Source organism: Pholcus phalangioides, unplaced genomic scaffold (assembly GCF_987345545.1).
Source record: "Pholcus phalangioides strain wild (caught in Gottingen) unplaced genomic scaffold, Ppha-v1.0 ptg000027l_1, whole genome shotgun sequence".
Taxonomy (NCBI): domain Eukaryota; kingdom Metazoa; phylum Arthropoda; class Arachnida; order Araneae; family Pholcidae; genus Pholcus; species Pholcus phalangioides.
This window is the reverse complement of record NW_028301617.1, coordinates 13,235,139-13,258,491: the sequence shown is the minus strand read 5'-3', so window position 1 is coordinate 13,258,491 and position 23,353 is coordinate 13,235,139. Positions and strand designations below refer to the sequence as shown.

At 36.9% G+C, this 23,353-nt stretch overlaps 1 long non-coding RNA gene across 1 annotated transcript; it reads left to right on the top strand.

Annotated features, from left to right (window-relative positions):
- Positions 1-246: 246 nt before the first annotated feature.
- LOC149068480 (uncharacterized) lies at positions 247-11,710 on the top strand. Its single transcript, XR_016195189.1, has 2 exons — positions 247-437; positions 9,332-11,710. It is a non-coding gene; the product is annotated as an uncharacterized LOC149068480 (long non-coding RNA).
- The last annotated feature ends 11,643 nt before the right edge of the window (positions 11,711-23,353 follow it).

Below are 23,353 nucleotides of genomic sequence, written 5' to 3'. Positions count from 1 at the left end.
GATAAACAGAGGATGAAGTTGAAGCTCGTAGTGGTTGTTCTTTCGAAAACAACCAAGACCAATTTTTAACGATATTGGATTAGATTCACCCTGACAAGAATAATTAGATTGATTTAAAAGAAGATTTAATGGATATCAAATTAGAAATTTTGAAAAAAAGCCAGACGCGTCATATTAATTAAAAAAAAAAAAAACTGTAACAACCACTACAAATGTTACTCTTTGTTTATCTCGAGAGTCAAGTGCAGTCACAGACGGCAATGTTTACCCAACTGTCGGTCAATATAATAATTGCTGTTTGGATCGTGCTCTCGTCAATGTTTAATCGTTAAATGGTCATAACTTGTCATGAAACGATTCAATTAGGATTCCACCTTCCACGGATTCACTAATTCCTTTGGTGTATTCATTCGTGTCGAGTTCACATTCGAGTACAGGTCAGTAGATTATTAGGGTATTTTTCACTGTTTCTGGGGGGGAGGGTGGAAATAATATTTTTTCGGGGGTCTTCAAAACGCAGAGACTTATTCTTATGATTAATTTCTATTAATTTTGGGAAGAATATTTTACACCCCCCCCCCTTTCACTACCTTGGCCCCATGCTAAAAAATAAAAAAGGTGTCAGCTGACCCCTTCAAGGAGGCCATCATAAGAACGGGAAGAAAAATTGAACAAGGCAATGATGCATTGCGATGAAAATGTGGCTTCTTGTAAAATATCTGTATTGATAGCCCCCTCTGGTGGAGGAAGGCAGAGTTTGTTTATGATGTGGACAGGTTTGTTGACAATGTCTCGTATTTGGAATCTATATTTTCCGTATTTCTCAAGGAAATATGGTCAGCCTACTCAAGCTTCAACTTTACAGCTGAAAAATAAATCACGCAATGACCACTTTCCGCACTGTTTGTAAATCCGTACAAATCATGCACTGAAAAAAAAATTAGGAAGGTCATTGATCTTCCTAATTGAATGGTCGTTAAAACATTTACAGTTAAGTATTAACTGTGTGTCGCCCCAGCTCATTTCAAATGCTGAAAATTATGCTCCCAATTCAGGATAGATTTCTTACAGAAATGATTGACACAAATGCAGTCCCAGGGTGGAAAATATTTTATTCACAAAAAAAAGAAAAGATATTTATTAGACGTACTCCTCGTTCCTGTGCAAGCAGTTCCGCCATTTGGCTGGGAGTTTCAGAGTGGCTGCAGTGAGCCACTCCACGCTTGTGTTGGTGCACCATCTATGGACAATAACCTGTAAAACTCTGCAGCTGCTGACCTCGCACGTCGTTCTTCCTTTTGTCAAACATGATGTAGTCCCAGGCAGCCAGGTCATGTTAGTGTGACAACAGTGTAAAGGGGCCGTTCCAATTTGCTGACTTTTGGATGACAAGAGGAGGGTTTGGATGATGCTTACATCATCAACCACCTTTTATGAAAATATGAAATATTCTTAATGGCATCTTACTCAGTGCATCAAAAACGAGAAAAACCTTTCGATAGTTTGTGAGCACTTGAAGTAACATCCCCCCCCCCCATTGATAAGTGCCCTACAGAGTCACTTTAGTAATCTCTAAATGTTTTGTGGATCCAAGTGATCTGAAAATGTGCCCGAGCCACTTAAGTGCTCTGGAACTGTGCCATGCATCACTGAAGTGATCCGTAATTGCCACGCGTCACTTAAATAATCTGAGAATGTGCTGCGGATAACTTGAGTGATGTAGAACCACACTGGGGGCCAATTAAGTGCTCTAAAACTACGTCCCATGTCACTCAAGGGATCTCTAAATGTGTTTCGGATCACTTAAGTGTTCTGGAACTGCGTCCCAGGTCATTTAGATGATCTGAAAATGTGCCATGGGCCGCTTAAATGCTCTGGAAATGTACCACAGGACACTTAAGCGATCTGTAAATGTGCCGCTTAGTTTATTTTTGCAAAATTAGATTTGAGGAGGGCAGGCCACATCAGATAACCCCCAGAGTTATATTTGGTCCACGATGCCAAGGGCGTTTATGCGGTAGGGGCTGTTCAAGTATTACGTAAGCAGATTTTTAACCATTTTTGACCCCCTCCCCCCCTTGTCAGCAAAATTTCGTCAGCAGCTTAGAATATTTCATATCTTCAAAAGGGGTGGTTGATGACACAAGCAATCTTCGAGGGATTTATACCCAGCATTCATGTTATACATAAAATATCAACAAAATCATTAATTAGGCAAAGATATAAAAGTCAGATTCATGGAGGCGATCGGGTAATTCACATAAACCAATCCCAATGAACATAAAAAAACACTTGATCATGATTATTATTATGCGAGTGTCATTGAGCTGGCAGAGGGGAAGAAAGGACAATTATATGCCCTGACTGTTCCCACTGCTATGTTTGGCAACAATAAACTCCCGAATTAAGAGGTCTCAAAATGTTACAAATTAATTTAGCCGAAAGAGAGGAAGGCTAGATTTTTTCTAAATTTCCACCATTATACATGATTTCATTCCAAACAAGGAAAAAGCATAAAATTGTTGGAAGATCCAAAATAGATATTGAACATGTTTTGCGATATTTAAATTAATTTGTAAGATCGTTTCCATTGAGTAACCAGGTTTTTAAACGTTTCCTGAACGTTGAAAGGCTATTAAGATTTCTGAGGCTGCTGGAGAGTTTGTTCCACATCACTGGACCAACAAAATGTAGACTGCATCTCATATATTTGATTTTGATTTGGAGTGGGATGAGTATGTTATGGTTCCTTGTAGCGTAGTTATGTTGAGAGTTGTTACATACGATATCATGATATCTGTTCATTTTAATTCATTGAAACATTATTATACATATCTTCAAGGCATAAAGGCTATCCACGGCCAGAAGATTAGTTTCATTTGTGATAGGGTGATTATTTTGGTTATGAGATCGTGATCCCATTTCTGAAGAGAGTTTCAAGAATCGGCACTGGATTTTGCAAAAATGATCAAAGCAACTGTAATTAGGATATACAATAATCAGGATTGGGTTTTTGACATGCAAGTGTCAAAAAGAGGTTTAAACTGTCGAAAACCTAAATGAATGCCTTCCGATAATGTTTTGAACACAATAGGTATACAACATGATGAAAAACTTACTTTTTGGCATATTGCAATGTTTTATTTTTAAACATTAATTTATTAATTTATACAAAAATTGCCACGTTTTTAAGACAAATAAATTTAATTGGTCGAATGGTCGACGCGTTTCGGCTCTTCAATGGAGAGCCGTCATCAGGACTTCGTGGTGAGAAGACCACTTCTTGGACAGGCTTTATTAACCTCAGTCGTGAAAAAACTTTCAACACTTTACAACAGATGGCTCCCCAATTCGCATCCAAAGACCACTCGGACGCAGCAAATACAAAGGCGAACTCTTCGGATGACCATACGTAAACATCACTCTTCCACGACTCATTCGTGTGAATTCTCACCACGAAGTCCTGATGACGGCTCTCCATTGAAGAGCCGAAACGCGTCGACCATTCGACCAATTAAATTTATTTGTCTTAAAAACGTGGCAATTTTTGTATAAATTAAAACCAGACAAAGTTACTCATTTTTTGTGATAATTAATTTATTACAATAATTAAAACAAAATATTAATTATAATTTGCAATTTTGAATTTTTCAACATAAGTGTCTAGAACATATAAAATATAATTTTATGGTTTATTTATCTAAGCTACTCATTACCTGTGTTCAATTTGCTAAGTGGAATAGAGCTGTTTATTCAAAATATGTATGATAGGGTCATCACAGAGTTAGGTTTTAGACTTCAGAAACTATAAATCAGTATTAAAACAGTCAAAAACTTATTGTCAATGTTGTCAAATAGTTTTTTTTAACCTAATAGATATGTTAAATAACGAAACACTTACTTTTATGTAGATTAAAGGGTTTTATATTCAGAATTATAATTACTGTGAAAAAATACCTATTTTGATATTTTAAATTTTCTGATCAGCCCAAAATTTTATTCCATATAAAAATTCTCATGCAGCATCTGTTAATGTACTAATTAAACTCATTTATTTTCACCTAAAAATTTCTTAGATCAGAGTGTATAAATTCACAGAGCTTTAAAGAGTATTTTCAACCAAATCAGTTCTGACAAGACTTAATACCAAATATTACACGTTTAAATACAGTTTCAATGAGGCTTTTTGGATCACGTGATATTTCCCTTTTTCTTGAGGGACATACAAAGTAATCAGCATGGTGACTTCCTATGCAACTAATGAAAGAAACAAATCTAAATTAAAGAAACATAGAAATGAGTCGTTTTTTCTTCTTTTTAATGGGAGCTAGATATTTCGAAATCTTTTTTAAACTTCAAGTTATCAATCCGCTTGTTTTTCCTTCAAAAAATGCTTGATTAAAGCTGTGGAATTTCTTCAATCATAGGCGGAGATAGACTTGGAGGTCTGCCCCCCCCCCCCCGTACCTCCGCCCATGTCTTCAATGTAATTTTGTAATTTATATGGGCCCATAATTAGTTTCAAAACATCCTAAACTATATGGATTGATGCAATTGGATAATATAAGACAACACCAAGACATTAATTCTCATTTTCGTGCTTGAGAAGATATAAATAAAAAGTTGAAATCAACATTATTGCATGGACATCCGCCTCAAAAGTGAGTCTGGCTCATTATTTTATATTTAATTTTCTGGGCTTCGTATCTCTAAGCGAACTCAATATTTTGAAAATCAAAAATTCAATTCAATTTTTAAAGTTATTGATGCAGCGGAAAACCCCACTAAATTTCCACATTTAAACGCTAAAATCTGCAATTTTAACATTGATCTCTATGGGGATCATCCAGTGTATGTACCGCAAGAGTGATGCTGATGATGATGTCTATTCGAGAAGCCTCATTGGAAAACCATTGCATTATAAATGCTAGTAAATATACCATATCATAGTGCAGAAGTAAGAATAACTAAGTTTGACTAAGGATAAGTTTCTTACGCATCATATACAAGCTAGCATTGTCAAATTAAATGGCATTTTAGTCCGACAATTCAGTATTTTGATTTCTAGATATATTTCAATGTTATGCAAGAGTATCGTTTTAAGTATCAGTGGTTATCTAGACAATTTAATAATAACAGAAATCAACATTACATACATGATGTAATAAACTTTTTTAAACACTTATCTGTTGTAAAAAGAGTACAGCAGATGGTTTATATCAATGCACGCATATATAAGCAGTTAAAGAAATTTTGGAAGGTCAAGAATCATCTTGAATCAGAGAATGTCAAATCATTCCATAGTTTTCCTTCCAGTGTTTATGCTATGCTTTATTCAAATTGTATATTTTATAAGAAAAGAAAACACATATAATGTTCAAAATAATTCTAGAGAGTAGAAAATTATTTTAGAATCATATTAAATATTTATTCTTTGTATAACATAGTCACTTTAAACATTACTTGCAATTAACGTGCACATTTCCAATGGGAATTTTTATATTGAAAGCAATATTTGAGGTTTCTGACAAAGGTTTTTTGATGACAGTTTAAACCGTCAAAACCTGCCATGTGTCAAAAACTTGCCAACCCTGACAATAATTAATGTTTGTACATGTGAATGATAAAGCATTGAAAAAAACTTTTTTATTCATGTAATTTTCAATGAAAAAAATTCCAGATACTTTTCCGAGTGTGATTGACGCAAAGGTTATGTATATGAATTGTCCAACTCATGTTGCAAGGTGATTCCAAGAAATTTAATAGAGTTAGTGATATACGAGTCCGTGAAAAAATTCATCGTGCGCACAATCATTTTTATCTCTTATTGTGAACTTTTTGAAATATCTCATGCAGCTAGCTCTATGTATCCTCCTTCTGAAGCAAACAACTTTTCATCATAATTTGCCACTTGAAAAACACAATCGTTTTGTGGGCATGATTGTATGAGTTATTTTCTACTTAGAGCTCCAATTTTTGTTTCAAGATATGAGTATGCGTAGGCCTACAAACTCCATTTTTGCAAAATTATCAATCAAAGTGTTTTTTCTGAAATGAAAATTTTTTATTCAATGTCGCAGATTGAAATTAATTCTCTAGACCAGTGTTTTCCAACCTTTTGAAGTTTGTGGCATCCTTGGGAATAACATTAAACACTTAATGTATTAATGTAACAAAAAAAGAAGTTGTGTATAACTTATTAATTAAATGATTATACAATGACATGGAACGAATTCCCCAATCCCAGAATAATAAAGGGTGAATTTATGGTGCATAATGGAAATATTCAAAATTTTGAAGGATATAGATAAGTTAATCCATAATTAAGGGCTTGACAAATCCCAGGTTGTCATGGCATCTAAATAATCGGCATTGGCACCTAAAGTTTTCTATTTGTAATTATCAAATTAAAGTCTATTATTACTAAACCACACATGCTCCTCGTTCATATTCCTCTACAGAATTTCTGACTAATGGTTCGTGTTGAGAACCTAACATGAAGTTTGTTTCTGTTTTGTTGTGTGTAATGCTGCCACTTGCGGTCAATTTTTCCAACTGTGAAGGAAGTGTAATGATTGAATAATTGTATCGTGTATGTGTGTGTGTGTGTAGACCTGTTTTTCTCTTTGGCAAGACTTTTCAACGAGGAGATTGGCTCTCATTTCAGAACCACAGAAAATCAACTTCAGCCAACCACCTCTATTGCGAAAGTGGGGTTCAAACCGGAGTCATCACACTGAGAGTCTGTCACTGCAACCACTGGACCACCACAGTGGCAAATTAAAGTATTTCTTTCAAAAATTGAACACAACTCTGCTATTGTCATGGAAGTGTGAGTGTGTGTACCTAATACTCTGAGTGTGTATATAGTGTTGTGTCTGATTTTCAGTGCTGCCATCTATATTTCAGGAGTGAAGTGTAATAATTGGATATTTGTACTGTTGAAGGACTGTTTCACTCTGTGGTGACACTTTTAACAGGGAGATTGGCTCACATTTGCACCTTGCAGTTCGGAACCGCCACTGTGGCACCGGTGTGGTTAAATTACTTTACCACATACCAACCCCAGCCATATCACTACACTGTAATTTACTGCCATTAACGAGTTGGGTTCGAAATGAAGGCGTCATCTATCGCTAATTGCTTCAAGTGCATTAGTGGAAATATGTATTGTTACCTATATTATTTCCCTGGATAGAACCTGGGACCTGACTTTAACTTTCATGGTGGTAGATGAGCATCTTGCCTCGAACAATAAATTACAGTCTGAAAACAACATGAAATTTTTGTCAGCTCTTTGTATCTTTATTCCAAAGTAAAAAACGTTCCGTCATAATTTGCTGCAGAAAAAACACAGGAGTTTTAAGGGGGCTGATCACACAAATATTTGCTATTTAGAGCTCTAATTTTTGTTTTGAGATATGAATATGTGTTGTAGACATGAAACTCCATTTTTGCAAAATTATAAATCAAAGCATTTTTTCAGAAATTAAAATTTTTTATTAGATGTGGCAAATTGAAATTAATTCTTTAGTCTTGCCCTTAGTCCTATGTTGGGTTGATAATTGTAAGAATTTTGTGGAAATTGCTGTGAATAGGTTTGAGAAATCTTATGCGGAGGCGGCTGGAGCTCACCTGCCGCCCCTAAATACGATCCTAGTGGAAAGCTGAGATCGCTTCAGCCTAGGAATTTTGGGATTAACCTGATTTTTTTAGTCAGCACCACAAAAAGTTGCCAAAATGGTTTTTTTTAATGTAAATTTTTTTTCCAGCATCAAGCCCCAGGCAGAAAATCCTAAAATTTTCAGTTGATTGTATAGTGGAAGATATCAAAAGGATGGCACAAATATATATACAGAAAAACTGGTAACATGAGTTATTAGCGGATCGACTGGGTGGTTTCAGGTGTTTTATCTTATAGTTAATTATTATTACCCGTGCGAGACAGTTTCGGTGCCTGTCTGGCTTATAAGTCGCACCAGTAAACCCCGAAAACTCGCTGCTGTGTTCCCAGACAGATGAAATGCATCAAAAATTGTCACCTGGTAGTCCAGTGGTTAGAGTGCTAGTCTCTGATTGTGCAAGTCTGGTTTTGAATCCCAGTTCTTCGATGTCTACTAACACTATCAAATTTCCTGGCCAGATCTTACGGATCTTTTGGAATTGCGTGAGAATCACGTTTACAACAAAAATCACGGGTTTCTCTGTGAATCATTCAGTTCAGCACGCTCATAGTTTGAAATTTTGCATAAAAACAGTTTTTTTTTTTTTTTTGCTTCTGCCTAGAGCCACCCGTTTGTGGTTCTATCTAGAACTCCTAGAATATAGATATTAAGACTTTAGTTCGATCTACCGTGGAAGTAAAAGAAATGCTAACAGATTGCAACTCGAAAATGCATCTGAAAGAACGGGTACCCAATGATTATGGTTCACCAAAAATGATGTAATATCTGCCAATCCAAGATTCAGTGGTTGCATTTGAAGCCACTTTGTGAAATCCTAACAAGCAGTCGTTCTCCCATCCATTATTGGAGAGATATTATTAATGATTTGAAAGTCGAAAGTCTTCCCTCCACATTTTTTTTCTATGTCCGTGCTTAAAAATATTAAAATCATAATTCTGCCTCAGATTAGTTACTTCTGAAGTATAAAATTTCATTTAATGATGATGTTTTTTTTTCATTTATAGATTCGATATCGAGTAATATGTACTTTTAAGGACGGGCACCAAAACCATTCAAGTGCTTAGGGCCTTCAAACGTTTTGATCCGGCCTTGTATGGAAGCATTTTATATAGCCTAAATCATAGTTTCCCTACCTTTTTTGTCCCATCGCCCCCCCCCCCCAACGCAATGTTGCCCATACAATCCTATGTTATACTCATAGCTTCTACCGCCTCCCTGGAACATTCCATCGCTAACGTTGGGAATCACTGGGATGAATCAACCTTCTAGAATTGTCTCGACGATTCGTATCGAAATGAGATCTTTACATTTCTCTTTTGGCATCATAACGTCGCTAAGTTATAGCCGTCGCCAATCGTGCCAATTTTCCGTAAATTTCGAGGGGTTTAAAAAAAATGCGCTACCGATTATTTACAGGTGAAAAATGACATAAATATGATAAAACATAGTAAATGATGCCTATTTACATAATTTTCGCAACATTATCATTTGGCCATTGACAGATTAAGACATGGTATGCTGAAAAACATTGTTAAATTATATAACTGGATCTCATAAAAGCTCAATTATATGCTTAACCGAAATTATTTTGTTTTTAACACAAATAAATAACTCCATATTAATTAAAGTGTTATTCTTCTCTTCAGGTATTTCCGAAGTTCATTGATGTGATCAGAATCAAGATACAGAAGCTAAACTTTCTTATATGTTAATTGGAAACAGTTTTGCTTGATATTGAAAACGGAAGCATCATCTTGAAGGGAATCAAAAAAATCAAAAATGAACAATTCTATCAACAGACAGACAAATATTACCCGAGGAATTCGTTCTAAGAAGCTTTCGATGCAGATACAAATCACAAACTCGACCGGTGGAATTTGCGTCGATACAATGACTTATAAATGTGATGCCAGCAAGAAAACATTACCCAGTCGTTCTCGTCCAGACAAGCGTAAAAAGGTTCAAACCGAGGAGAATTCTTACAAGTGTGACATTTGCAATAGAGAATTTCCACTGAGGTCCCGGCTGGTATGCCATGAAAAGGTTCATACCGGACAAAAACCTTACGAATGCGATGTTTGCAATAAAAGATTCGCTCGTATTTATGATGTAGCACTTCATAAAAGGTTTCACTCCTCAGAGAAACCTTTCAAATGCGAACATTGTGGTAAATCATTCTCATTGAAGAGTCATCTTGTCAGACACACTAGGACTCACACCAATGAAAAACCTTTTGTCTGCTCTATTTGCAATAAAGAATTTTCAGATCAGTCAAACTTGAGAATCCACATGAGAATTCATACTGGGGAAAAACCCTTCGAATGCGACGTTTGCAGTGAAAAATTTAGGGACCGCCGCAGTTTATACAGACACGAAAAAATCCACACGGAGAAGAAACACGTTTGAAGCTTGATTAATCCAAAAAAAAAAGACAAGAGTTGACTCTACAGAAAGACTGATGAAATTGCCATTTTCTTCGGCGAATCATTTAAGATCCACAAAATTGTCCACATATTTGGAATTAAACAAATTTTATGAGCAGTCACGAAATAAACTATGCAATGTATCATGATATTTAGCAAGAAATCGTGTTTCCGTCTCTTCTACTGCCGGGTTCACACTTGGACGATACTGCAACGATACGATCCGTGTTGATGTCACTGTAGTATCGCTTATTGTATGGGTCCAGTGTAAACACAGCCTAACACAACACGGAAATATTTTTTTCGTTTCTGGTAAGCCTTAAAAATGCTCTGTTTGTAGTGAAATTGCTCCTAACTTCATTTATAAACCCAGAAAGAATGTAATCACAAATTCTCATGCGCAATAACTTCAGCCAGACTTACCAGGTGCGATCACATTCGGCCGCATAATCAGATTTGATTACATATTACATTTTTTGCGATATCGATGTCACTTTCCACTATTTATACAAAGGTTTTTTCAACTAGCTGTTGCGAAGATGAAATTCAGGAAAGAAAATTCAACTGTCTCTGTGGGGGAAACGAACATCCCTTTGCAATCTGGATGATACGCTAGATCACTATGCTACAGAAGCAACGGACATCTTTTCTTAGAGCATATATAGGCTGAACAGGAACCATACGTGGGAAGTCAGACCTAACTCAGTTAATAGCTCATATATGCTGACACAGTGGTTCCCAAAGTGTGTGTTACGATCCACGGGGGGATCTTTTAATGAACTGGACGGCTCGTGAGACATTCTCCAAAACTAAAACATCCGAATAGGGAATTTATTTTTCACAACGTTAGTAAAAATTTGTCAAAACTAAAAAAAAAATGCCTCAACTCAGCTGAATAGATACCACACTTGTGTCGTATATTGTAATTTTATCGAATGATCAAGTGTTAATATTTTTACTGGGGTGGGGATTCAGAAAGAATCAAGCGACCGACTTTAAAATATTTTCAAAAATTAAAAACACTGAGTTCGATGAATAGTATGTAAATGTATAGGGGAAATGTGTAAATTTTTTACTATGAACAGTTAATAACGCAGTGCGAGTCGTCTATAAAGCGTTTTTGAGGAATAAGTGAAGTCATTGAAAATATTGGGAGAGCTCAATAACATCGGGAATATTCAAAAATAATGCGTGAGAGAAATAAATCAACTATTTTTATTTCTACAAAAGGAAATGGAAAATATTTTTGCACTGTGCTCTGCATTTTGTAATGATGACCGTGAGTTTGGTTACCCAGTCTGCACCATTAAGGACCGTATTCACCAACATGGTTTGAACTGTAGTCACAATTTTTTGATAAGAGATCGACACGGATTGGTTAAATTCGAATTTTTAACCAATCTATGTTGATTTCTTATCCAAGAATTGTGACTACAGTTTAAACCATGTCGGTGAATACGGCCCTAATGACGTGCAAGATGCGCATTCCATCCTAACTTGCGGTTGTATTTAATGACGTACTTCCAGGAATCAAAAGAAAAAAAAATCATACGAGTACGTGTAGCTTGGAATCTCATATAATAAAACTGTTGTGCTAATTAAGTATCGAAAAATTATTTGATTTCATTCATTACTGATTGCGAAAATTAAAACACATTCATTAACAAAATAAATCAAGAATGTTCTGGAAAACGGTTCTTATGATCATCTCATGTGACCGATAAAATTCTTGTATGAAGGGGGTCAAGCTTCAAAAGGTTTGGGAACCACAGTACTAAAATATAGGCTTTTGACTTCAACAAAGCCATGTTTAAGTCAATATGAAATTATAACGATTTATAAATGCGTCATATGAACATGGGCGGAGATACGTGCCCCCCCCCCCCCAGTGTCAAAGGTGAAGTCGACTGATCTAATGTATATATGCTCACATGAATTGACATCATCATTGTGCCCCCCCCCCAGACTTCCAAGTCTATCTCCGCCTATGCATATGAAAACAAAATGTCTTAGGCTTTGGTAAGAGACACATATGGACACGAACCCATGCCCTTTCCCCTCATCTCTGAATCTGTTCTTGGGTTTTGTGAGACCCGTGGGGTAAGACTTAGGAGAGGCCACCTTTTATTGATTTTCAAAAACAATGTTTAAAAATATAAGATTTTTGCCCCTCTCCTCAGACATTTTTTTTCCTTCTCTTTCATGCGGTCTTAAATTAATCGTGAAACAGCCTAATCTAAAATACATTCTCATACTCGTGCTTTCCCCAAAAAGGTGTTTGACCGGAGTTTTTCGCGCTAAAGTATCCTAACTTGCGTGTGTTTTATGACGCACTTCCAAGAATTAAAAAAAAAAAAAATCATACGAGTACATGTAGCTTGAAACCTCATAATAAAACTTGTGCTAATTAGATACCGAGAAATGCCGGGCCTGGGAGATTCTCGTCACTTTTTGTCTTTTTACGCTATAAATTGGTGTCACCCAGTATTAAAATCTATTGAGACCAATCCTATGAACCCCAACTCTAAACTGAGCACTTTGTCTAGTGTAATTGGACAATTGAATTTGATATTGACATATTTTGCAAACTAAACCTCGTCCGCCAGAGGTGGAATTTACGCTTGGCGCACCAAGCCTTGACAAAACCCCAATTTTCTCCGTTCTTTCTAATGACACCAAGTGTGACGTTGTAAACTTATTACGTAGTACCTTCGTTCACTATCCAAATGAAAAATTTAAAAAAAAATTGTTTCCCAAAATCAACTTTTTCCCCCCAAAATGTGGTAATTTTCTCTCCTACACTGTTAAATGAAATATTTTGAGGAGAGGTGCATAGTGTTTACAGCGCGATCGTTTTTTACCGTCTTTCGAATTAGATCACATGTTGATCAATGAAACAAAGGAAACATTTTTTGAGCAATTTTTAAATTTCATCGAAACTGTTGCGCGTAAAACGCTTCAATGAATGATGTAAAAATGGTAGCACAACACAGATTATAAAACAATAAAATAATAACGAGATTCAATCAGAAACTTCTATCCAAACTAACTATTTTATTAATCAGCATATTTGAAATGGTTCAGGGACGCCGGAAGTCAAAAATGATTGGTGTTGCTCAAAGTATGTCAGTTATTTCTTTGTACAGGCCACGATATTTACACATATTTTCGGCTTACCATACGTCCTTTTTTGAAGTAGAGCGTCCCGTTTTTTTGTTTCGAATCTATTTGATTTCAACGATGACCCGTTCTTCAACCTATTTTTACAGTAGGGGTAAGATTTTTACCACAGTAAAATGTAACAAACCTATCCAGAAGGGGGTATAGGGGTACCATGTCTGCCCCAAGACCAGTGCCGCCTTAACGCATGGGCCCACCCGGGCACCTCAAAAGAATGTTGGCCTCACAAAAATGAGACCCAGTTAAAATTTTCGAGAATTCGCTAGGTGGAATCTCAGAAAAATTACTTAGCCCGGGGGGCCCATGACGCTCTAAAGACGGGACGGCCCTGCCCAAGACAACCAAAAATTAAAATTATTTTTTTTAATAAATTAAAATATTGAAAGAAAAAATACTGATAATCATCACTACCAACGAATGTTGCAGCACGTGCGTTGGTATTATTATATTTTTTGTGTTTTGGATTTACGAGACACGCCGGGGAGTGTGTTCTAGTGGTTCGGTGTTAAAAAAAAAAAAAAATTCTGCTTTATTTTTAATTTTTTTTTTTCCTTCTCGCTTCAAAGTGAATTTTTATACAGTTAAGTCTATAAGTAAAGGCTTAGTTACCCCACGTGGTCATGTTGTTTGTAAGATGAAAACAATGATAAACTAATTCAATCTATGGTTGAAGGTGCCAAAGAGTTCCCAAAAACCATGTGTTCTGCCAAGGCGGATTCCTTTTCTTCGGCCAACAAAGGTAAGGTGCCCAGCCTTTCTAATGTTTGGTCGTCCTCGATTTGTGATGCTGAAATCATCGATCTTATTGAACCTGCGCGTGTTTATATACTATCAAATTTTCGGGTCCGGTAGCCGTTCCGAAAACAAGACCTATTGAACTGAAAAAATTTATATGTGGCCAAATCTCTAATTCCAAAGATATTCATGAAATCCGCTTCACACGTGATGGTGAGCTTCTTATCACCACAGGTAATCCACAAATTGCGAAGGAGTTCTTAAACATTGAGAATATATTTGATATTCCGGTTAAACCTTTCCTTCTTACGGAATCCATCTCATCTAAGTTTGTGCTCAATAATGTTCCTACTGATATTCCAGTCAGCGAGATTGCTGAAGAGCTGCTTGGTGAAAACCTCCATGTTATCAGTGTTCGTCGTTTCATCAAAGACAATAATCCCTTACACACAGTATTAGTTACGATTCTTGGTAAAAGTATACCAAGTGAGGTAAAATTGTGGTTCTTGATTTTCCATCCCCGTCGCTTCATCGATCATCCAAATCAATGCCCTAGATGTTTTAGTTACTCGCACCGAAAAAAGTTTTGTAGAGCCCCTCTTCAATTGTGTAAAAAGTGTGGTGGTGATGACCATGTCTTTGAGCTATGTCAAAATTCAGTTTCTTGTATAAACTGCAAAGCTTCACACCTAGCCACTGACCGGAATTGTTCGTCATTTATTTTTGAAGCTAAAGTCCTCAAATACAAAGCTGAAAACCACGTCCCTATAAATATTGCACGCGCAAGGTGTAAATCAAATAATTCGTCGTATGCTGGTCGTGCTAATATTTCAACGTCGTCGGACATTAACTCTTTGAAACTTGAGATCAGATCTCTGGTACATGAGGAAATAAATGCGCTTCGCGAAATCGTTCTCAAGGAGCTTAGCTCCAGTCTCCAAGAATCCCTTCATAACTCTATTAGATCCTTGATACCGGTGATCGTGAATTCAGTTAAATCATCTCTCCAAAACACGTGCATGCCACCTTCAGGTGTAAATGTGGCCATGGAGGCCTCAGGTATTTTTTCAGGTATAAACTTTAATGACCCCCCTTCCATCTGATGAAGATCCTGGTTCCAATAATTCTTGTGAAATTGATTGTACCGATTCTCTCATCTCGCCCGCGGCAAGAGCAAAGAAACGTCGAACTTTTTAAAAAAAAAAAAGGGTTTTTAAGCCCCATCTCAAAACTTGATGGTCCCCCGCCCCCCCCGATTGTTATCAAGTAGATAATGTTGCCTTTATGTTTGTGTTATCCCCCCCCTCTCTCTCTCTTGTTTTTCTTTCCGCTTTCAGTGAAAAGAGTTCATTGTTATCTTGTTTAATTTTTTTTTTTTCCTCCCATCAGTCTGGGCTATTTTTAACAGATGTATTTTTTTCCTTTTTTTTTTTTTATTATATATATATATATTTTTTTTTTACTTATTTCTCCTGATTGCTCCTTATGAATTATGTGACAGCAGTATTAAGGTTTTCTCATTGAATGTAAGGTACATCTCATTTTAATATTTATTGTTATATTTTGATTCTTTGTTTTCGTAGTGTTTCGGCTAATGCGTGCTACTGTTTCTTTTGTTACTTATTTGCATGTGCATATGTATATATATAATTTTTTTTTTCCCTCCCTCTCTAGTTATTTCCATACTCGTAACTTTGTACTGTTATAATTTTTTTTTTTTCAGTATCTGTTTAACTATGAGGCATTATTAATGCTTTTGTTATTGTCATTGTTTGTGGAAATGCTTTATTTATGGTTCTTGTTATGATCGAGCATCTTCTTTCCTGTCAATTTTCTCCTCTATTTTTTCTCATGATCAGGGTATGGTCCTAGTAGCCGAGAGCCCTGTATAATTATTATTGTATTATATTTTTGTGTTTTATATCCTTAATTTTTGTAAGCTATATATATATTTTTTTAATTCATCCGGATCCTTTTTATTTTCGTCAAATGGCTGAGAAAGAGGTAGGCTATGCACGCACATGAAACTCGCACAGGGAAATTTTCTAAATTATTACGTTTAAACATTATAATGCTCAATTAATTTTCAAAACGACTGACAAAAATTCCATCAAATTCTCATGTTTTTACATATTTATTTACCGTCTTCATATTAAGGTAAAATCAATAACAAATAGCCTTTTATTCACATCATTAATTAGAAATTTTTTTTGCTTGTTCCACACAACATAAAAAAGAAGTGTCACCAAATTTCCACTGCTGGCATCTCTTTTAAACCGGTGTTGATACTCTGACCAGAAAATGCACTAAAGGATTAAACAATTTATTTGTTGATCAATAGAATTTATTTAGACTTTTTGTACTGTACTTAGTAAGCAGAGCATACAGTGTATTGTGTGTGTGTATATATAAGAGTGTTTAATGCATTACATTTCTGTGACTGCACAGAAAGTAGCAATACCTACAAAATTAACACTATCAGTGCTGAAACCATTATGATACAAAATATCGATGTTATTAAACGAATTAAGAAAAAATATCGGGGGACGAGTTTAAAAATATATTGACGTCGATTTTGAACGAGAAATAAAAAAATATTGTAGCGACTTTTCAAAATGTCTAGAAAATATATCGTGATAGAGAGATTTACCAGTAAAATAATATCCTTTTATTGAGAGGAGTATAACATTAGAATAAGGCGCATCGAGCAAGATTTGAGAACAAATATTGTAGAGCCGCGTAGCACCGAGTATTTTTATAACGAGGTATCACAGTGAACAATTTTTTCAATCAGTATGTGTAATTAGATAACATTTTGAACGGTAACGCTGTCTCTCTGAGACATGTTACTAAATTAAGTAACGTAATTCAGAGAATTATTATTCATTATAGTAAACAACTTCATGAATTAATAATTTTTAATTATACTAATTTGTCTCCGTTGCTCTCGCTTTCATCGAAAAATGTACACGCGAACGGCCATATTTATTTCCGTAACGCGAACCCAACGAGTAGTTTCCAGTCCTCATTAGCTAAAGCCAAGTTTTCCTAGGAGCAGGTTTCTACAGCACGCGCAGCGTGAAAACGCTGATTGGTCCAAAAAACCTGAATATCAGCGTTTTCACGCTGCACCCGGCGCAAAAGTTCTACTCCTAGGAAAACCCGGCTTAACGCTTCGCGTAGCGATGCAATAACAAAGTTCACTAGTAGCGCTGTGAGAAAAATCAACCTTTAGCGGTGGTGACGTAAATCTATCCCACAATGCACCGCATTTGGTTATTTCAGCTCTGAGCTCAGATATTCTTAGAGTGACTTGTTGCGAAATCCTCAGAAGTACGATGCTCTAAAAGCTCGAATTATTAGTCAATTTTGAGAATAGGAGACCGATAGACTTCGCATGTTGTTACAAGAGCTAAACTTGGGTGACAAAAAAAAAAACCTAGTCATCTCTTGCGCAAGATGAAAGAGCTTGCTTGATTCCAATTTCAAATATGATGCGATACGTGCTCTATGGCTACAGGCTTCCGGTTCATGTCCAGCAAATTTTGAGCGTTTCAGCCGATCCGTTTGACAAACTGGCTCTAATAGCCGACAAAATCGTTGAAGTTTCGGCTGTATCCGCAAAAATCGCGCACGTCGATGATGGATTTGAGATCGCCTTGTTGCGTCAAGAAATCGCAGCGTTGAACGAGTACGAAATATGATGCGATCGACATCCAGAGACAGGCAATCGCGATCCAGAAGTAGAAATAGCTCTAGAAAATTTGAAAATTGCTAGTATTTATTTTCTCTTTGGTAATAAAGCCACTTAATGTCGCAAGCCATGTAACTTCGGGTCGGAAAACTGAATCGTCCAACACTCACGGCGACGGATAATGTTGAACTTGAAGCTAGTCTCCCTTTTGTTTTCGACAAAGCTATCGGAAATCGGTACCTATTCGATACAGGAGCAGAATTTCCATGATTCAGGGCCGTAACTAGAGGGGAGCAACTTTTAGACCAGACATGACCCAGGCTCTGTCCCTTAGGGGATATAAGCCAGTTACCCCAGAGAGGTTGGGCTATGCTGGAGAGAAACCGGGCCACAAGGCTCAAAAAACAAGTCCCGCAGCCCGGCCCTCAGTTCCTACGATTGGGGTCCCAGGCTGAATGGCCCGGGCACTCTACCACCATTGTCCGGAGCAACCCGCAGCCCCCACTCAGAACGGGCCATGGGGCTCACAAACCCGAGAGACGCCCTCAGCCCCCCCCCCCCAGAGGCCCGACTCCAAAAATCCCCCGGATGCTTTATTTGAATACGTAAATTATCTACATTCGTTACAATAGATGCATCCAATTATTATCCACATTCCTTTGGCATATGAATTGTTTCTGATGGTGGATTTAATTCTTATGAGAACTGCCTCGCGAAGAGGAGAGCAACTGACCCGGGCGGCAGTTTTAGGTGGGGAAAAAAAACACCATTACAAAATTATTGAATTTTAAAGTTCTGGGGGCGGCAAAAATCATAGTTACCACCCTGCCATGATTCCACGTAATAAAAATTTAAAACCCACGAATTTAAAATTGTTCGCTGCGAACGGCTCGCAAACAAGAACTTTTGTCGCTCATTTTGAAAATGCCAATTTAAGGTTGTAACGAAAGTTTCCCTTTACACTCTTGATCGCAGAGGTCACAAGAGGTCTCGGAGCCGATTTTTTGAGTAAATTTTAAGTATTAGTAGTATAAAAAATCGACGTCTTACCGATCAAGTGACTTCGGGCCGTAACAGGGCTAGAGCTGTAACTGGTCCTTCGATCGGCTTGCGTTTTGTTTCTAATGATTGCGAAATTCATAAATAACTTACGGAATTTCCGGAGTTAGGGCCCTTTCACACGGAGCGGATGCGGGTCCGGAAGAAGTTTTAACAATTGGAATATACTGCGCCTTTCAGACGAGCCGAAAAATCTCCGCACCTAGGAAATGTTCATGAGGGTCCGGACGTCGTCCGCCGGTGTCAAAACCTAAGTGCGGGCTCCGCATCCGCACATAGAAGTTTTGACAATAGGTTTATTCGGAGCTATTCAGACGATGCGGATGCGGAGCGAATTCGTCCGGATCTTTGGCTACTTTTTGAAGGTGATTTTTCACGGAATTTTTTTAATTATTTGCCATAAATACCCTTAAAAACACCATATGATGGTCCCTGCTCGTTAATATTATGTACCTACATACGTCTATCCCTCCGTTTCCTTCTGAGATGGAGATATAGCAACTTCAACTGCCTTTTGTCCATATTTCACAATTTTATACAATAAAACCTGCCACTGACGGGACCAAAATTATAAGCCGTTCTGTTCATTACGAATATTTAATTGACTACATACTTTAATAACTTTTAAATTTAATTTAAAAATTTTAATTTTTTTCTTTTTAAATTTTTAAAATTATTCAAAAATATGAATATCTGAAATATTATTTTAAATATTTGTTATTTTTTTAAATTTTTTAACTGTTAATTTTTTTAAACTTTAAAAAAAATACTTTTATTAAACAACGTTATCCACGTACGGTGTTCACTCAGGGCCGGATTAAGACGTTTGAAGACCCTAGCGCTTGAATAGTTTTGGTGGTTCCCCCGATACCTACAAGTTTATTTTACTCGATATTCAGTCTATGAACTTGAAAAAATGAAATTTTATATTTCAGAAGTGAGACTAATCTAAGGATGGGATTTCACTCTAAAAGTTTTATGAAAGTTATTTTATAAAACTTGAAAAACGTAACCAATAAACACCTCTGTTACATTCGAGAGAACTTAACTGATCCGCCTATTGGTTGCATTTTTCAAGTTTTATAAACGAACTTTTATAGTGTAAACCCGGCCTAAGACAGAATTGTGATGTGAATATTTCTAAGCACAGGCATTTTGAAAGTCTCTACCCCTTCCCTTTTTTACTACTTGCAAATTCTTTGATATCTCCTGAATTTTTTTTTTTTTTTTTTGGAACATCGAATGTTTTGATGTTTTTGGATTTGATTTTTCGAACATTGGATGTTTCGGAATTTTTCTTCCATATTTTTCCGAAAAGACGGATTTTTTTTTTTTTTCAAAATATTTTGAAAATATTTGAAGACATTTTCTCCCATCGACTACTTGTGAGGATCGGAATGAAGACATCTTTATTCCCATATTCTATGTGGCTCTAGATTAAACCACTAAAGAATGCCTCTAGGCACTGAATCAGGGGTGAAGGAGAAAAATAATTACAAAAATTGCGAAAAAACAGTTTATATGCACGAATTTCGAACTAAAGATGCGGACGAATCGCCCGCATCTTCAGCGCTCGTTTGAAAGGGTATGCGGACCCGCGTCCGCTCCGTGTGAAAGGGGCCTTAGTAAATTCGAACTTGTCTCGATCATCCGTACTGCATAACACCACTCATTGCATTCATACTACCGGTCCACAAATTTTTTCGAAGCCACGTAGATTGTCGCCAGAGAAACTTAAACTTGCTCGACAGGAATTTGACCGTATGCTTCAAAAAGGCGTTTTTGTATCAGCATGTATCAGAAGCCACTAGGGGTACTGCTATTTTGGATTTAGTTCTTACTAGTTCTGAGGATCTTGTTGAACATATTTCGGTGGGGGAAGAGTTTTCTTCCAGTGATCATCGTATCGTCAGATTTCACTGTAACCTTTCCTCGGGTAAGGTTGATAACAAAAGACTGGTTCCTTGTTTTCGGAGAACTAACTTTGATGTTTTGAGAGCAAGGTTAGCGGAAGTTTTCAAAGACCGGTTGAAATAAGTAGGGGTGGTAAGTCAATGGGAAGAATTTAGTACGAAGCTATCCTATGTTGTGCACGACATCATACCTTTTGTTCGAAAAAAGCGTGTTTGTACATCGCACCCTCTATGGTTCATGGATAACGGGCGTGACTTTTATCTTGAAAAGAAAAGAGCATTCAGGGAGTATAAAAATGGATGACGTGGCGTATCCTTGTTTACGGATAAAAAAAAAATGAGCGTTGAAGAAAGCGATAAAAGATAGTGAAAAGGAAGTTGAATTTAGGCTGGCAGATAACATTGGCTTTCACCCAAAATCATTTTTTCGATACGTCAATAATGTAATAGTGTGCGTAACCTTTATCTTGAAAAGAAAAGAGCATTCAGAGAGTTTAAAGTGGACGAGGTGACCTATCATTGTTTACTGATAAAAGAGTGTTGAAAAAAGCGATAAGGGATAGTAAAAAGGAAGTTGAATCTAGGTTGGCAGATAACATTGGCTTTCACCCAAAATCATTTTTTCGATACGTCAATAATGGATGTAAGGGGACACTAATGAATTGTTGGGGCCAGTCGCACAGATATACAGGAGTAGTGTTGCTGAGGGTATCGCCCCAAGGAACTGGAAACTTGTTAATATTGTTCCGATATTTAAGAAGGGTAGTAGAGAAGCTGTGTCCAATTATCGTTCAGTGAGTTTGACCAGTTCCCTCTCGAAAATTTTGTAAATTATCATCAAAAGGCAGTTTGTGAAGTGGATAGACGAGAATAATGTATTGTCGGATAATCAGCATGGGTTCAGGAAGGGGAAATCATGTGTAACTAACCTCCTTTGCTTCTATGATCACGTGACGAAGGCTTTGGGTAAGAGCAAAAATGTCGACGTTGTTTACCTTGATTTCCAGAAAGCATTGGATCGGGTCCAACATGGCAAACTCTTGAAGTGTTTACACGAGATTGGAATTGGGGGCAACTTGCTGAATTGGATAGAATCGTGGTTAAGAGGTAGGTCGCAACGAGTTATGGTGAACGGGGAATTCTCTGGTTGGACAGACGTCACAGGTGGAGTTCCTCAGGGAAGTGTCCTTGGCCCCATACTTTTTTCACTTTTTATCGATAAACTCGATCAGGGTATCGATGGGATTGCTAGCAAATTCGCAGATGATGTGAAGCTAATGGGGGTAATCGGGAATGAAAGCGAAAGGGAGTTGCTCCAGACCAACTTGAACAGGATTGCAGCATGGACAATTGAATGGAGCATGACGTTTAGCGTTGATAAGTGCATGGTCGCTCATTTTGGTTCGAACAACCCACGGTTCTCTTACGAGTTGAATGGTGTCACTATCCCGGATGCAACTAGGGTCACCGATTTGGGAATTCTCATTGACGAGCGACTTAGGTTTTCTGAACATTGTTCAGCGCTGGTCAAAAAAGCGAATAGAATGCTTGGTCTAATTTTCAAAAAGGTCTCTTCGCGCTCTCCTAAAGTCATTCTTCCGCTTTTTCGAGGCTTAGTTCGTCCTGGACTGGAGTATGCTGTAAGGTTTTGGAGACCATACCTACAGAGGGACATAGACTTGGTTGAAGGGGTGCAGAGAAGAGTTACGCGTGTCCTTATTGGCACACGGGGCTTGAGTTATGAAGAGAGACTTCATTTTTTGAATATGTTTACATTGGATGAACACAGGTGTCGAGGAGATATGATCGAAGTATTCAAAATTTTCAATGGGATGGATAGGATGGACCATGAACTTTTAGTACACCGCCAATCGACTGATTTTACAAGGGGGCACCGACAATGCGAGGCTATGGTGTCGCAGGGAATTTTTCTCTAATAGGGTTGTTAATAAATGGAATAGCTTAACCCCGGAGGTAGTAAATTGTAACACAATTGACACGTTTGAAAAGAAATACGAGAAATATGTTGGGGTAAATCGAGAAGCTATCCATTCTTAGAATAAGACAACCATAAGTATTCTTTATGAGCATTGTATAGTATTTTATCATGTGTATATATTGATTATAATTTTTGTTAATTGCATTTTTATTTGGTTTGCTATATATATTTTTTTTTTGGAAATATATGACATCCATATTTGTTATTGGCATCTTTTTCTCAGCCACCTCGTTGGGCATTTTGCCTGTTGTGGCGTTGTATTTCCTCAAATAACCCGTGGGCCAGTCCCGTTCAAATGGGCCCAAAAAAAAAAAGATAATTCATAGTACGTTTGTGGTGATCATCGCAGGCTTATTGCGGTGACAATACCGTATTGTTATCCGATACCACACCTACACAATTTTTTACATAATCTATTTGGTAAAGGAATCGAAATATCAGTCGAGGAATCAGATGTAAAAAAAAAAACAGCAGTTGTTACACCTTTCGGGGCGTTTGAATTTAAATGCATGCTTTTTGGGTTGCGAATGAATTTCAAAGGTTTCTATATGAAATTTTACTGCTTTCCACGTTTAGATGGCATATTGGTAGCATCTAAAAGTGAAAAAATTCATCGTCTTGAACGAGAAATAAAAAAAATGTCTTGAAAACATATCGCGATAGAG